Source organism: Rhinoderma darwinii, chromosome 4 (genome assembly GCF_050947455.1).
Source record: "Rhinoderma darwinii isolate aRhiDar2 chromosome 4, aRhiDar2.hap1, whole genome shotgun sequence".
NCBI lineage: Eukaryota > Metazoa > Chordata > Amphibia > Anura > Rhinodermatidae > Rhinoderma > Rhinoderma darwinii.
Window position 1 is genome coordinate 271,423,489 of NC_134690.1, and position 18,006 is coordinate 271,441,494.

Sequence of the window (18,006 nt, forward strand, 5' to 3'; positions counted from 1 at the left end):
TTCCCTTCTCCCTATCAGTGCAGGATAGAGAGAAGGGACAGCACTTTCCCTAGTGAAAGTAAACGAATTTCATACTTACCGGCCGTTGACTTGGTGACGCGTCCCTCTTTCGGCATCCAGCCCGACCTCCCTGGATGACGCGCCAGTCCATGTGACCGCTGCAGCCTGTGCTTGGCCTGTGATTGGCTGCAGCCGTCACTTAGACTGAAACGTCATCCTGGGAGGCCCGACTGGAGACAGAAGCAGGGAGTTCTCGGTAAGTATGAACTTCTATTTTTTTTACAGGTTGCTGTATATTGGGATCGGTAGTCACTGTCCAGGGTGCAGAAACAGTTACTGCCGATCGCTTAACTCTTTCAGCCCCCTGGACAGTGACTATTTACTGACGTCTCCTAGCAACGCTCCCGTAATTACGGGAGCCCCATTGACTTCCTCAGTCTGGCTGTAGACCTAGAAATACATAGGTCCAGCCAGAATGAAGAAATGTCATGTCAAAAAAGCAAGACGCATCCGCAGCACACATAACATGTGCATGACAGCTGCGGACTTCATTGCGGAAATTAGAATCTCCATTGAAGTCAATGGAGAAATTCCGCCATGAGTCCGCCACTGCTCCGCAACAGACAGAGCATGCTGCGGACACCAAATTCCGCTCCGCAGCCTATGCTCCGCAGCGGAATTTTACGCATCGTCTAAACGAACACTGCTAAATTAAAGTGGAAGTCAATGGACAAACGGCTCCGCTGCGGATTAACGCTGCGGAGTGTCCGCAGCGGAATTTAAGTGAAATTCTGCCACGTGTGAACCCAGCCTAACGATATTCTGTTCAGACGAGGTGTAATTTTACGCGTCGCTGTCAAAAGACGTAATTTGTTAAGACGTGTGAACATACCCTTAGTCAGGCATCTGTCTCCCTTTCCACTCCTACTCTTAGGGCGCTCTATCTACTTCCTGATCCTGTCCTCTATGGCCCTGTCTCTACCTTTTGCACTGTCCCTTGAATTCAGTCTAAAAAAGATATTCTCGAAACCTAGGTTCCCTGAATCTCAAGAGTTCTGCATTTTGCAATTGCTCAGTGTCCCTTCTTTGCATCACTACCCGACTCTCAAGGCTTAAGTAATATAAGGGGACTGTCTTCCAATGTTCCCCCACCAGTCACACCTCACAGGTACTACCACCAGAAGAAGTCCAGACTCTGCCTCAGGTCTCCTCCTATACTACCAGTCAACACAGGATCAAGCTAGCCTTCTCTCTAGTGCCCTGACTATTAAGAGTTCCGAACCACTACCTCTTCTGTTGACTACTCCAGCAGTCCAAACTTTTCCAGTGCTACAATTACTAGGCCACATCTCAGGCCTATAGGGCAATCAGTTCTTACTCTACAGGTCCAACACTACAGGAACAATTCTTCTCCCCTCATTAGGCCCCACTAGTGTCCCCAGGTTTGTACACAGTACCGCTCACACGTCCACTTGTCTCCACACCCGCTCTGACTTTCTCCTCCGCCCCAGCAGAATCCCCAGAGCTGAACACTCCGACCGACAATACACTGCAGTGGTGGCCTGCATGGAACACTGTCAATCCACCCTCATCCAGGGCCTGCCTCTATCAGCCTCCAGACCCTACTGGTCTTAGACTAGCTCACCGTCCCCTCTATGACACTAGCGTATGACTATCCTCCAAGGATCCTTCCACTGGCGACATCTTGCTCCGCATAGGCCAACATAACCTCTCTGGCTTACTACCCCTGCAGCTACGGCCTTCAGTCCTTTGCTGGCTGAATGCAGGAAGACAAGCCTAGCGACCAGGTCCCACTCATGATCTACAGCAATTATGTCTAGCCCCTCATGCATTTCACCTGTTCTCTGACTAATGGCGCCAAACCTTTACGTTACATGTGCCCTCCGTTGCCCTCTCTTCCTTCTATCAGCAGTGCATCAGCGTCACCACTCTCTGTGTCTTGCCAGCACCAGGCTCTTATATGGGCCATCAGTCCTCCTACCTCTCCTACCACTACCCCCCAGAACCTGATAGACAAAAACATGTATACAGTGCAAAGCAACATAATATTACCAATAAACACTTAAACAGTCTCTCAATGATTTCACATGCCAAAGTATCTTAAGGATGACAGGCCTGATTTAATCTACAGTGTATAGCTCCATTACGCATAACTACATTATTGAGCAGTTGGGAGAAATAATTGAACCACTGCACAACCATTATGTAATCCTACTTTCTTATATGTATGGAGGGACTAAGGGGCTGAGTTGCAACTAATCTGGTTGCGATTGCTATTTCTGTGAACCCTATAGCTATACTACTAGAAGAATTACACCCCACAGTGCTAGATTGAAGAGCCAAGAGATTATTTTATTGATTAAATTTGTCAGTGAGATTTGTGATCGTTTATGACCAGCTTTAAAGTACCAGTCTTTAATGATGCAATTATTAGTTATCCATAAATATATTCCAGTAGCATTCCATAGCTTGCAATTAATTGATGTTTTTTTCCCATTTCCCACAAATTGTTTTGAAAATAAAAGTTAATTAAAAGTTAATAAATTATATGTACTCCAAAATGGTGCCAATAAAAATACTCTGTCATACATGCTTGAGAAAGGCTCCTTGTATTGAGCCAAAATGTTACACGAGGGCTATTAAAAGCAACTTTTTTCACCTTGATTTGGAGTGCTGCCTATTTTTGGACACATATTGGAGGATTTGGAACCGTGATCGGGTTCCCAGGGCGTGCACCCATCCATATTTTCAGGCTGGTGCTGCTGGACGGTGGACTTTTTTTACTCTGTCATACAGCTATATCAATGTACAAATAATAATGTATAGCTCTTGGAATGTGGTGATGAATGCAGGTTCAAAAACAATAATTTCTCTTACCATTGAAATTCACTTTCCTTATTTCATGAACTGCACCGATTCCTTATCTAGGAGCACAACTTGAAGTTCCTGGGCCTGATGCAAAATATGCACCAGGGCCCCCCAACTATCATGTGCCATGTGTAGTACTAGTGTCCTGCCAACAAGTCCTACCTGTAAGTATAAAGCTCTATTTACAATACCGTCACAGCTTCCGTTTCGTTCCATACCGCCCAAATGAATTAAATGCAATGTTAAAGAAGCCTCAGCTACAATAAATGGTCAGAAAGTGTCATTGCATCACTATTGGTCCATTTTAGCAGCTGAAGTATGGTGGAACAAAATACATGTAGAGGTACACATGTAATACATAACATAAAAGCAATAATAAATAAATGCAGCCACCTTTAAAAAAAATAACAAAAAACATACACCATCAATTGGCTGTGCTCAGGATATCCAGAATAGTGTTGTGGAAAAAATATTGCAAGGTCAGGAACAAGATGTTCAGCACAGGAAAAAATGGGTCAGTTTATCTGGTGTGCATTAATATTTATTAACACTTACACCTGCATTTTCTACCTATTCCATTGTGAAATATGACTCGTCTATTTGTATACCTGCCAAACTATGCCACTTAGCAGTGTAATAATGACGAACAAGCAGTAAGAATAGCTATCACATCATGCCAGGAGTAGTACACCAAATTGTGCTTGTCAATCTACATGTGCTGACCTACTGTCGTGGTAAATACTTATCCGACTTCTACTTTCATTTACTTTTTCATTCATTTTTGTAAGGCTATAGAGTATAATATTGACAATGTTCACTTTTAAAGGGAGTCCGTAACCAGAATGTCCGAGTTAAACTAGTAACAGGGTATTGTAGAGGAGACTAACCGGTTTCCAGCAATTATTTTCATTTTCTGCTTACTGCCTCCATTGTAGAGAAATGTTTTATTAAGTTTATGCTAATGAGCATTTAGGTGCAATGAGGGCATTACCATTGCACTTAAATTCCATTGCTTCGCTCTCCGGTTCAAACCCCCTCCCTCTCTTCTTACATTCATTGACAGGGGCCAGGCAGCGTAATTGGCACGCTCATGCCTGGCTCTGTATTATCTGTAACACGCGTGCCTCCCTGCTCTTGACTCGGTGCATGCGCAGTACGATCTTTCTGCTCGACGTTCTAATCGGCAGTACTACGCATGCACCGATTAAAGAGTAGGGATGCTGCGCATGCGCATCATGGATGATTTTGTTCTCTGATACTGGAAAGAGCCTCTATATCTACAGGTGCACTTCTAGGTTTTAGATTTTCCAGGTGAATCTGGAGAAATGTGCATATTTAAGTAACTCTCACTAGACATATGAATCCTTAAATCACAATCGGTTGGGAGCTGGCGAAACTTCAGTGCTGAGTCTAAGTGTGCTCCAATTCTTCATCCCAGGACCTCTCCAAGGGTAGTCACTGATTGGCGGTGGATGCGTTTCTAGGAACATCTGGAGCAGATGCAGAATCAAAGGAAGGGTGAAGAAGCCAGAGAGATACCAGGAGCCCAATCAGCAGTGTGGCAAAACCAGAAGAGCAGATGAAACCAGAAGATAAGCCAGAGATCATGAACCAGGAAGTCGGATAAAAAGTACCAGGCAATGAAACCAGAGGGATCAAGACGAAGGTGAAAATCCAAGGGCGAAGCGAGGGTCACTGATCAGGACAAAACATAGAATAGTCACACACTAGTGGCAAGGAAATGCACCTAAATACACAGGCAATTGATCCAACGCTGAATCTTTATCTAAGGGGGTTATCCAAACCTTCTCTCCGGCCCGATCTGATGTTGGACTTGGAGAGACGCTGCAGCACGCCTGACAGGACAGTTGACAAGGCAACCATCCAACGGCAAGCAAGTATTGCAATACTTGCTGGGCGTCAGATGGTTGCCTCAGCAACCGCCTCGCCCTGTGTGCAGCAGCGTCTCTCCATGCCTAATGTCATATAGGGTGGGAGAGAAGGGTTGGAAAACCCCTTTAAAAATTGCTGTGACATCATAGTGGGCTGTTTGCCATGGAGACCGGATGCGACTGGTAGCTGTTGGCAGAGAGCCAGCGGTTGTGAGTGGGGTATAGGAGCTGGCTCACAGAGTGATAACAATCTGCATATTTTCGTAAAGAGTGAGACAAAGAGGTTGACACAGAAGACCTTTAGAAAATAAAGAGTTTTTATAAGAACCACTGCTTTTCCTTTTTTTTTTTGACCTGGAAAGAATCATATGGTGCTTGTTGGGCAAGAAAGGATTCCCTAGGTTATTTCCCATTTTCAAGCTAATTTTCAACCTCAACATGTCTTCAGGATCCCCCATAGAGGTAAAAGCTCTGTCTTTTATTGATGCAGTTACATTTATAAAAACACATATGCAATATTTAAAGAGATCTTGAAAAGACTTGTTGGTAGAACCTTGAATTAGGGTAAAGCTTAGGGCTCATGATTTTCTCAATCTGTAAAAAATGTTTTGCATTTGTGGCAATGCTTGAGCTGGATATGTTAGGAGAATAAGCAAACCATTAGTAGAGGCTGAGATCTCCCACTTTTAACCCTTTAGTAATGGGAAAGTAGGCATTTCTGTTCATTGAAATGGCCATTGGACATTTGTACAATGACATATTTGATGATACGTATTAGCAGGCATGGAAAACTTAAAAGCCTTCTAAGTGGGTTATACATTTATCTAAATAACTGGTCTGCTATATGTAAGGGCAAATTTTTTTATTTATTCTTACTCTACAGAACTGCCTATCTACGGAAGCTGGAGCAAAGAAAATTGCAGAACCCCCACCGGCAATAGGGTAATGTGATATCTACCAGGCAAAAACTACTGTATAAAGGTATTACAAATATAAACCTTCCTAGAAAACGAAAACTGTTCGAGGATTGGACTCTGTTAGTACTACCTCCATTGTTTTGTTGCTTTACGCTTGAGAGATGAGGCTGATAGGAAAACTCATGTATAAATAAGAAAAACAGATATTGTTCCTGTGCATGATTTGAGGAACTTTAATAAACAAGCGTTTAATTGAATAGATGTATTGACTTTTTTGGGCATAAGATATTTATGATGAGTCCAACCATTTATAGCTTTATTTTTGTTCTCTGTGGTAGAGTTGTTCTAATAGAACATTGTGTGCAGCATTGTACTCTTGTAGGCAAACAACAAATGAATACGTTAAAGAGTCTTCTAATGTAGTAATAAATCACGCCACAATACTTTTATAATCCAGCACAAACGTACTCTGCTATGTCAAAGGCTGATTTGTTCCTCAATACCTGTGGACACAATGGCATGTTTAGTGCCTACCCAATGAAATGTTACTTTCTGTTCGCTGCTGGTACGCTATCGTATTCCAGTGAAAAAACAGAGACTATAAGGGGAGATTTTCAACCTCTTTACACAATTTTTCTAGCCTAGAAAAGTCGCCAAAAATTCTCAAATTCTGGCATGATTTATAGTGGAAATCTGTACCTCCACCGGGCAATTAAATAAAAAAAATGCTCACATTACCGCTTTTCTTCTCCCCTCCGGGTCCTTAGCATGCTACGGATCATACAAGGTTCTGACAACGGGCAGCACCAGGACATTGTCTGTGAATATCACTGATGACATCGAGCAGCGTCAGGGTCTTAAGGCCCTTTAACACCGGCCGATAAGCGGCCGGCGCAGTGAGCGCCGATCAATGAAACATCGTTGATCGGCGCTCGTTTGCTCCTGTTACACACGAGCTATGGATGGGCACCAGCGGTCGTTACTCCGATCGCTTGTCCCCATACATTATTATCATGTCGGCAGCACATCTCCCTGTTTACACAATAATATTTCACTTTTTAAAACGATCCGACCAGCAGATGATTGAGCGTCTGCTCGTTCATCTGCTGATCGTTCCCCTGTTTACACAGGGCAATTATCGGGAACGGGCGTTCTATGAATGCTCGTCTGCCCGATTATCCTCCTGTGTAAAACCCTCTTTATTTGGAACGCAGAACTCAATTTTAGGACCTTGTATGAGCCACAGCACGCAGAGGGATCCTTAGGGGACCAGGTGGGAAGAGGAGGGATGGAGAGTCTACTTATTTTTTAGTTTACAGTATGTCGGTTGGAAAGGGGGGAATGGATGTCATAAGGCTGCTGTTGTTGCTCCACAATTCCAGCCAAGTTCCATGCTCTACAGTTGTGCCGCACATTTGGCCGAAAGTTGCCACACATTTATTAAGAGGCGTTCGCCTCTTAATAAATGTGTTGCATCTTACTCCAACTTTATTTCTAAGACTGGCGTATGAAAGGCCAGTCCTAATAAATTCCCCCATGACTCTGAATTAGACAGGGATCACAGTCACATTGAAATCAGTGAAGTTTTCATCACAAAAACAGCAAACTTTGACTCAATGATATGACTGAGTTTACTGACTAAATAATCAGAGACTCTACGGGGATGTTCACAATGAGTTTTTTGCAGGCAGGAATTTTGAGGCAGATTTTGAACTGCCTGCACTTTCTTTGCTGCATTTTTTGCGGCGTTTTCCGTGGCGATTTATGGCTCTCTCTGCCTCACATTGATTTCAATGGGAGATCAGAGACGGAATCGCGGCAAGAAAGATCGTGTTGCTTTTTTTTGTTGGGAAAAAAAAGCCTCCCTGATCTGGGCCTTAAACTTCTTATATGGCTATATTAAAAAATAATAAGAACGCACACATGTACCAGCTAAACATTAAACGGAGTTCCTACATGGAACCTATTCTTTTAGTGGGTTTGAAATCTAATGGCCCACATTTACTACTGCTGTCTAATAGTAGGACAGTGTAAACTTAGACCAAGAAGTCACAAAATGCGCCAAATTTATCACAGTGGTGTATGCTACATGAGCATTTTGGCACATCTTCACTGACCTGTTCCTTATACCACCTTTGATTTGGCTTATTTAGGCTTATTTGCACCATAATATTGTGGCAGTTTTCATTTGCGCAATTTGGCACATTTTGGTGCAATTTGTGCAATTTTTCACTAGACACATTTTTAAGAGCCACAGCCTTTCATGCTACTCCAAGACCCATTTTTTAAACACTTTTAAAAAGTGTCTATTGAGTTTGCAAAGTTCCTAATTGCGTCAAAATTGTGCCAAATTGCGCCAATATACACCACATTTCTACATATTTTAGACCTTGACACAGTAGTAAATCTGTCCCAATTTTCGAAACATATTAGTGAGCAGATATGGACTGTGATGTGGCCCTTTTTCCAACTTCTATCCACACCATAAACCCTGCTGGCCAAGGATTAGCTAGACTTTCCTTCACCTGGAGCAAATATTCATTTTGCTGCCCTAACTATATGCAGGGCCGCCATCACGAATTTCTGGGCCTCTTACTGCCAAATAGTCAGGGCCCCCTATTAATGTCAGAAAACACGGAGCGGCAGCCGCACGCAGGTGAAACCACGTCCCCATGTGGTGGTGAATGGCACCATGAGTTTGCAGGTAAAACAGTGGTAACCCTGGCACAACGGTATAGTCATTCGCCATTGCAGGTGGGCATGGTTTTCGTTCAAATGCGGCTGCCACTTTGTATGTTCTTATTGGTCCTTCTTCTTGGTCCCCATGGCGATTTGTCCTTATAACACTTGTCTTTCTTGTTGTGTCTTGTATTTATTTATGTAAACATGACAAATATATAAATGCAGACATATGGCAAATGCTAGAATCCTATTTTCCAATTTGTTAAATATAATCTTATATATATTTTCGAAAGTTTGTTTGAAGCCCGATTTTTCATTGGTTTAAAATGGATCATACTAACAGGATGTGCCAAGGGGGAAGTTGTCTTTATGCCTACATAATATTGATGGTTATGGATTCTTTCTATCATCTCCAACCTCTTATAACACACACTTCTTATGTACCATTTATTATTATTATTATTATTATTATTATTATTATTATTATAAGCGGGGCACACATTGCGGTTATCGCATACACCACTACACACATTCACTTTCCCTGGAGCTGCATCGTTCCTCTGTTATTGGACTTGAGGCGTCCGGCGCCCATCGTACTGCGCATGCGCACGGAGCCGCGCCGCGTTTCTCCTGGTGTCGGCCCCGGCGCATGTGCACTGGGTACTGGAGGAGTGGTGCTTGGTCCTGCCCCCAGTCATCGCATTGGGCATGCACGGAGGGCCGCGATGTGGGGCAGCCCTGGCGCATGCGCGTTGTGCACGGACGGGGGTGTTCTCGTGCTGCACTGGGCGTGTGCGGAGTCCTGCGTCATGCAAGATGGCGCCGCCGGTGTCTGACGCATGTGCATGGCGCTCTGACAGACGCCATCTATACCGTAAGTCAACCTCCCGAGCAACGCCGGATATAAAAGCTAGTTAAATATAGCTTATAAATTATACATTAAAAAGTTTTTTTAATATTTTTTTCAAATTATGCCATATGTATCATCAGGGTTTTATTTATTGTTTTTTTTTTTTTTATAGAAAACAATATCTGACATGTCAAACATATTGAAGAGGATAATAAAAAAAACTAATGCCTATCCACAGGATAAATCTTAAAAGTCTGAATGGTGAGTTCTGACCGCTGGGGCTCCACAGATCCTGAGGACAGGGAAAGCCTATAGAGAGAGCGCACTCACTGGGCTGTTTCCATATCTATCATATGGAGAGTGACCATGCATGCTCAAACACTTCTCCACTTCGCCACCAAGACCCTTGTTCTCTGGATTGGTGGAGCTCCCAGCAGTCAGACGCCATCATTCTGTATTTTTTTGAGCTATCCAGTGGATATCAGAAGGGGGCACAATCTAGAAGAGGCAAAGGGCCCTGTGTAGATAAGGGGCACAAGCGATCAGGGGCAATGTCTCTATGAGGGCAAGGGGGACCTATCTACCAAGGGAAAAGGGCTCTGTAAGTGCAAGGGGCCAATCTACAAGCGGCCAAGGGCTCTGTGGTGGAGGAGGCCCAATTTACTAGGACCAAGGTCTCTGTGTAGGGGGCCTATCCACCAGGGATAATGGGTTCTTTAAGGGTGGGAGGCAAGGGCTCTGTAGGGACAGAAAGTAAAACCTAACAGGGGCCAAGGGCTCAATGGGGAAAAGGGCATACATTGTGCATGATTACACAATTGCTGTTGCTAGTACTATTTCTTACCAGACAAGCAGCTCCAGCCCACTCCTCCTCTGCTCCTTTTTCAATGTGATGGTGTTTGGACTTCCGTATAACTCTAAACTCTTCTCTTCCCGTGGTCTTTTCTTCTCTGGCGTCGCAGCTGTCAGGAGAGTGAAGGGGCAGCATGGATATGTAAGGCCCGGCCGGGCATCTTGATTTTTAACTGCTGTGGCCCATGTAGTTTCAATTAGATAAAACTACAGGGACCGCAGTCATCATCATAAATGTGAGCGATGGAGAGCAGCACAGAACTCCCATCGCCGCTTCATAAAATAGGACTCTGCCTCCTCCTGAGTAGAAGAAGGGGCGGTTCGGCTGGGGCATCGGTAATGATACCACCAGCGGCAGTTGTTTGCTTGGACGGGCCCCGATGCTTTTACTTTGGTAGAAAGAATGGGAATTCGCAATGGTGCCCGTTCTTTCCTACAAAGTGAAACCGTCGGAGCCCGGGGCTCTATTGCGAAGGACCAATGCAGGGTTTTAGACAAAGTGTGGCCTTGGACAAAGTTAAAAGTGGGGCCCCAAATGCTGAATTATTGCATCAATAATGCATTCAATTCAGAAGGCGGTGTGCAGAGAACTGCATTGCTGATTTCTAGCACATCAAGGAGTGTTGCAAGCCCCAAAGCATATGTCCCCCCACTATCACAATACAATTATATACATATACAGTTATTAAATCATACCAGTATACAGATTAAATATTACCTGCATACTGTTACTGAACACAACTCCCTAATATAAGACCAATATTACCAATAATAACACAATATAAGGTCCAAATAATATCGCCACACTATAACCACATAGTGACTGAATAATATTCTGTCACACAATAACCACATAGTGACTGAATAATACCCCTATACTGATACAGAATAATACCACCACACCATCATGACCACATAGTGACTGAATAATACACACATACTGTTACTGTATAAAAACCAATATACAAAGACCAATATTACCACCATATAGTGACCATATAGTGGTAGATGCCAGTTATACACAGGAGCTCTGCAGACCATGTGATTACAGCACATTTATATCCGGTGACTCACAGGTGATGTCTTCTCTGATTAGAGTCATTCACTTTCCCTTTTTTTCTCCATCCGGCCCGGACCACTGTGATGAATTATGATAGCCACGACTCATCTCTGCTGAATTTGACACACATACATGCTGGTTTCTCGCTTTTACAGCATTCTTCCCAGCTATACCCCATTCTCTAAAAATACTCGTAATCCATAGTGCCCCAGATGATAATAATGTTTCCTTAGTGCTCGACACAATAAAAGTGCCCCATCAGTAACAGTGCCCCCATTGTGTCCCCACAGTAATAATGCCCCCTTTGCACCCCCTGTATATAGCACCACAGCATCCCCTCTAGATAGCGCCACATACAGCTCCCTGTAGATAGTGCCACACAGCCCCCTGTAGATAGCGCCACACACAGCCCCCTGCAGATAGCACCACACACAGCCCCTGTAGATAGCGCCACACACAGCCCCTGTAGATAGCGCCACACACACAGCCCCCTGTAGATAGAGCGCACAAACAGCCCCTGTAGATAGCTCCACATACACTGTTCCCTGTAGATATGGCCACAAACAGCCCGTGTAGATAGCGCTACATACAGTCCCCCTTAGTAGATAGCGCCACAGGGCCCCCCCTTGTACATAGTGGGCTTATTGTCAGTATGGAACGCTACAGTTGGGCACTCATATTGGCATCCTACTACACCAAAATACAAACAGCCCCACAGACCCACTCCAGAGCTGCTGTGAATGCAACAAAAGAGTCAAGTATCAATCAGATACATTTCTGTTAATCTGTCATGGGACTATTTTGTTTTATGCTGGATAAAAAAAATCATTCTACACCATCATGTTTTAGGAATCTCAGGAGTTTACAGACTATGCTTATGACAGTGTATAGGTATTTGCCACTTTTATTAATATTTCTACTTGCCCACTATATAACTAAATCCATTATTTAAAGTAACGAAAGCAGCACATACTCCAAATTATAAGTAATCAGTATATGATCGGTGGGGGTCCGACACTCGGACCCCACACGATTAGCTGTCTGGCTGCCTCCGGGCAGCGGACGCTATTCAGTGGTCGGTGCCGGAAGCAGAAGGCTCCGTACACTGCATAGTGCTCTGCTACTGCACTACACTGCAGCTCTGTTACTATTCATTAGAACAGGATCAGAGCTGCAGTGTTGCAGCATGGCCGCTATACAGTGGTCAGAGCCATCTCCTTCCGACACCGACCACTGCAAAACTTCTGGTGCCGGAGGCAGCCAAAACAGCTGATTGGTGTGGGGTCCAGGCATGGGACCCCCACCGATCATATACTGATGACCTACGCTGTGGATAGGTCATCAGTATGAAAAAAACACCCCGTGGCCGTACAAATTCTATCCTTTGCCACATTGTAACAAAACGATGCCACACATTGCAAGGAATGTTGTGTGTTTAAATCATGTTGCACTGCTAAACATAAACAAACAGTAGAGAAAAGAGAAGGTGAAACCAGCGCTGAAGTGGAAAATCTGTTAAAAACGGGAATCTTCTTCCAAGTTTTAATGTTGCTTTGTTAAAAACAATGGACAACGAAAAATGGTGGTGACGGGCAGGTAATGTCCAAAGTACAGAGTGTTGAGGGAGTGTTGAGTGTTGAGTGTTGAGTGTTCAAAACAGTGCTGTTAAACAAAAATAAAAATGAGCATATAAAATGAATAATATTTTTGTTGATCCATATCAAAATATTCGTAAAGCCATAAGCTACAAAGAATATTAGCTTTTCTACCAACATAATCTAACGAACAAAATATATAAAATATAAAAAATAAAAAATTTAAAAAAATAACTTGGAAACCCGAAATAATGAAACAAGATCAAACAAAAATTAAGAAGAAAAAAAACTGTTTTTTGTTATTTTAAATGTACGTCTTTTTGATTCTTCACATTTTCACACATTTAATTATCCATCGTTCTCCATCTAAAATCAACAGTAGGCGTCATCTAGCTTTTTAAGCCAGTCTTCCGTTTTTTTATTATTTTTTCTCAGGTCATCCCAGAATGAAATTTTTCCGCCAAATAATATTTTTTATAATGAAACAACAATTAAGTATCATACAGTTACCTTACAGGAGCCACTTTGAAGCAAAATTTTTCTGATTTTCTTTTCCCCCTTTTTTGTACCTCTGTGAAAAAGAAGAAACAACACAAAAATTATATCGTCCATACCGAATCACAAACACGGAGTTATTTTGTCCCTTCTGACATAAGCTTACTATACGAATGAAAACCAAATATAATATGTGCAAATACATATGGACACTTCTCTCAGTACCTAAATACTCGTTTGCATCTACAAAGGATTTCTTTTGCACACAATTACATCAAGGAAATCGGTACATACCTTATAATATTCCTTTATGTCCAGGAAATAGACAAATGATTGCGTTCCACAGGGCTCCTCCTTTTTCTCTTCTGTTTTGAACCGCAATTAACTAATCAATCACGAGACTGACTGGCTACAAAAAGTCTAGACTGCACAGTCAGACAAACCATAAGCCATGACTAAGGACCCAGCAGGGGTCTGAAACGCGTAGGCTACCGCCTATCTCCCTCAACACTCTCTGTACTTTGGACATTACCTGACCGTCACCACCATTTTTCGTTGTCCATTGTTTTTAACAAAGCAACATTAAAACTTGGAAGAAGATTCCAGTTTTTAACAGATTTTCCACTTCAGCGCTGGTTTCACCTTCTCTTTTCTCTGCTGTTTCCCTTGCGTGTGCCGACACGAGGATCCGTGCGCTGATCACCATACCATACCTGTGACAAGGTGAGCTGGAGGATATTCCCCATTTTTTCTGTATAAACAAACAGTCCCATATTACCAAGTCAGATATGGGCTATATTATTTTCGTGTTGGTGAATTTGAATATGGAAAAATACTGCTACGCAGCGATAGCTTAACTGATCATGCTAGGAATGTGAAAAATGTCTGGAAACTATGAATCTCTAAAGGAAATAAGGAACATTAGAAGTTTACAGAGGGATCAGACATCTGGATTCCTGCCAGAATCATATGGCTGCCAGACACTCATCCTCCATAGATACAATAGCTTCATGTATTTGCTCAAATGATGCAATACTTAAGATAGCATGTAAATCAAAGTGTAGCACAAATGCAACACAGTACTTATAATACAGTAATACTACATAATAATATTGTGCTTGCTCATAAATTATAATAACATGAAAATAATTCACACCACTCGGCATGTACAGAGGGAAAAGCCCCCAAGGTATATGCCGATGTGCCCATGGACTTTAATAGCCAACGCATTTGTATATGTCATATGTTCGATGTACCCATTTCTAACGGCACCGCCAAACGTAGGCAAATCTATCGCTAAAGATGGTGAACACCTTTCTTAAAATGTGGGTTGTTGTTTTTTAACCTTAATGAGGAGAAAGACACAAAATACCAAAGCTATAACATGCAACAGTTACAAGAAAAAGAAATCTCAGTATGCCCTTAGATCACCCTCAAATATCATAGTTTGAATAAGAATTCCCATTCACAGATACAAATTTGACCATTTGAGCGGCAAGAAGCACAGGTCAACTTTATATGATGAAACACTTAAAGGGGTATTCCAAGTTCAGCAAGTACAGCTTATTGATTGTTTAATATTTAGTTGTGCATTTTTTTTAATGTACTATGTGTTTCATGGTTTCTATTTAGGGGCATAACTAGAAAAGGCTGGACCCCATAGAAAACTTTTGAATGCCATTGTGGTGCCTCGACCCTGTCCTGCCCCTATATAATTTGCCCCGTCATAAACACTCATTAATACAGTCATGCACTTACCAAATAATACCACTATACAAGAGCCACACACCAACACCACATATAACTACCAGAAATACCAAAACAATCAGTAATATCACCATTCAGTGGTCACATATCAGTTCTTTACATGTGCTCTACAAAGTATTATCACACAGTGTATACAGTGCAATGTATACAGTAAAATTAAATCAAGTGATTCACAGGTGATGTTTTTTCACTGGACACACTTTTCCTTTCCTCTCCATCCGACCCGGACTGCCATGTCGACTACTCCCGGCCACGATTCATCTCTGCAGAGTTTGCTACCCAGATGTCTTTAGCCCTTTGCTTTTCCAGCACCCTACCCACCCTGTACAGAAACTTATTATCCTGCTACTGCCTTTAACAGTGTCCTACTGCTGCAAAAATAGTGCCACGCAGATAGTGCCCCTCTTTGTGAAGTACACAGTAAACATGCCTTTTTGAGCCACACACAATTTAATAGTGTTCTTCTTGTGTGGCACACAGTAGTAGTCCCCTCACCCAGTGTTTATGCCCTCTTAGTGCCCCCTCACATCAATAATACCCATTTAGTACTGCCTCACAGTAAGAATGCCCTTTAGTGCCCAGCATAGAAATGATGCCCCCTTAGGGCCCCTCTCAGTGTAAAAATGTACCATTAGTGCCCACCATACAGTAAGGATGTCCTCTTCATGCCCCCACATAGTAAGAATGCCCCCTTAGTGCCCCACTGAGAAATAATGCCTCCTTAGTTCCTCTCTCACGGTTTTGATGCCCACAGTAATGATACTACAGTACCCCCTTCACAGTAGTGATACCCCACATTCACCTCACACTATAATGATGCCCACTTAGTGCCCCCAAACAGTAGTGATGCCCCCTTAGTGCCCCCACACAGTAGGGATGCCCCTTTAGTGCCTCGACACAGTAGGGATGCCCCCTTAGTGCCCCCACACATTAGGGATGTCCCCTTAGTGCCCCCACACAGTAGGGATGCCCCCTTAGTGCGCCCCACACAATAGTGATGCCCCCTTTAGGCCCTCATGCAGTAGTTATGTCCCCTTAGTGCCTCTCCAAACAGAAATAGTGCCCCTTACAATAATAAAATCTTCACCTACCACCATCTTCATGTTGAGAAGAGCAGTTTACTCTACAGGCCTCTGCTGGTCTGTGCAGTCAGGTCCGTATTTAGAGTTGATGCTGCCCTATGCACTTTTAGCGCTGATGCCCTAGAATTCCCGAAGTTCTGTTTTACTAACGTTTATTTTTGTGTTTGTATTTTTTTACAGGTTTCGTAGTTGGACTACTTTTGATTTGAGGGCTACTTCGATGAAGGTTGTTTTTTATTTTCAATAAAATGGTTAACAAGGGTATGTTTGTTTTTTTTAGTAAAATCTTTTTTATATGTGTCTGTGTTTTTTCTAACCTTTATTACTACTGCCGTAGTGATTGACAGCATCCATTACTAAGGTGAAAGCAAGGTATAAGCTAGGTATGATCCAGTACCCAACCATCTGTAGTGACGGTCGGGTACTGGGGTGGCCACAGGCTTGTATTATTAGGCTGGGAAAGCAAAAAAACTGTAGGCCTTCCGAACCTGGTAATGCTAGCCTGCTTCTGCTTTGTTGTATCTGGCTGGTAAGTTGCCAACTGTCTGTAAATTTATGGGCAGTCTGCAAAAAAGGGTGTTTTTTTCTGTTGTCCGTAGTGCCCGGCAAAAAAAAGCACCGTATGTTTTTTTGTTTATCATTCTCCCGAAAGGTTACACTGTGCATGCACCAAAATGTACACGCGCCGTGCACAGGGAAGAGTAGGCCGCAGGCATATTTTCAGATTCCGCTTCGACTTCCACCCACCTATGCAGGTCGTTCAGCAACTACTGAAGTGGAGGTTGCCACATGCATCACAAGAAAAGTCCTGAATGACGAGGCAGGGAACTGATGGCTCCCTTGCCTCAACAGCGCTTTAATTTTCATCCTAAGGACTTAAATACAATTAAGTACAATACTGCCTAACCCCCTCCCTCTGTGAGTGGCCTGACTGCCAGTCAGTAAGGCCACAGTTGATTTAAAAAAAAAATTAAATAAATGAACGCTCCTGCAGTCATCCCTTCCCACTGGATGCCCTAGGCTAATAGCAAATATGGGCCTGTGTGCAGTCAGTGGTAAAATATGGCAACACAAAACAAATTTTATTTGTAACAATTTGTTTTTCTCCTTGTAAAAGTAGTAAAACATAAAAAACAATATAAATTTGATATCGCCGTAATTGTATTGAAACGCGGGAAAAAACTGAACATGTCATTTTCCACACAATGAACGGCATAAAAACTGAATCCATAAAACAATGAAGGAATCAGTTTTTTTCCCATTTAACCCCACAAAATAATTATTTTCCAGTTTCCCATTACACGATATGGTGCAGTAAGTGATGCCGTGATAACCAGGGGAAGTCCTTGAAGTTATTGAATTTAGAATAGCCAACTGCCACCACCACTTGTTTACCTGTAGCCGTAACCCGGCTTGGAGGCACCGCTCACCTCTGCAGATGGCTTTTCCGATAAAGCACTTCAAAGGGATAACACCCTAAGAAGCCTTCCAAATATTTTGGGGGACGCGTACCCTAACCCCCTCCCCACCAGTTTGTACTGACCAACCTCAAGGACTCTCCGCACCACCGCGAAACAGGCCTTGACTACCTCAAGCCTGTGAGCTCCTCCACACCAACACCCCTCTTTTAATGTCCTCTGCCAGGGCCAAGCTCCATAAATCCATCCCAACCTCATTCAGATGCACTCCATCCTGTCTCCAAAAACAACCCTCCCCGGATTCAAGATCCCTGTTCCTTGCGACAAATTTGGAAATCGCCCTGTTAACTTTCAGGCGGGCCTTCTTAATCCTCTCCACTGAACGTGCATAACACCAAGTTTTTCTAGGCACAATGTCGAACCACACTGTGACTATGCCTGGGTGTAAAGCCCACAAGCACAACAAGTCATGCTTAATGTCTCTCACCAAGTCCCGAAATGGGCGCA

General features: G+C 43.1%; 1 long non-coding RNA gene across 1 annotated transcript; it reads left to right on the top strand.

Moving 5' to 3' along the window:
- Positions 1–5,152: 5,152 nt before the first annotated feature.
- On the top strand, positions 5,153–16,341 carry LOC142761114 (uncharacterized). The gene is made up of 3 exons (XR_012883508.1): positions 5,153–5,243; positions 5,665–5,762; positions 16,262–16,341. It is a non-coding gene; the product is annotated as an uncharacterized LOC142761114 (long non-coding RNA).
- The last annotated feature ends 1,665 nt before the right edge of the window (positions 16,342–18,006 follow it).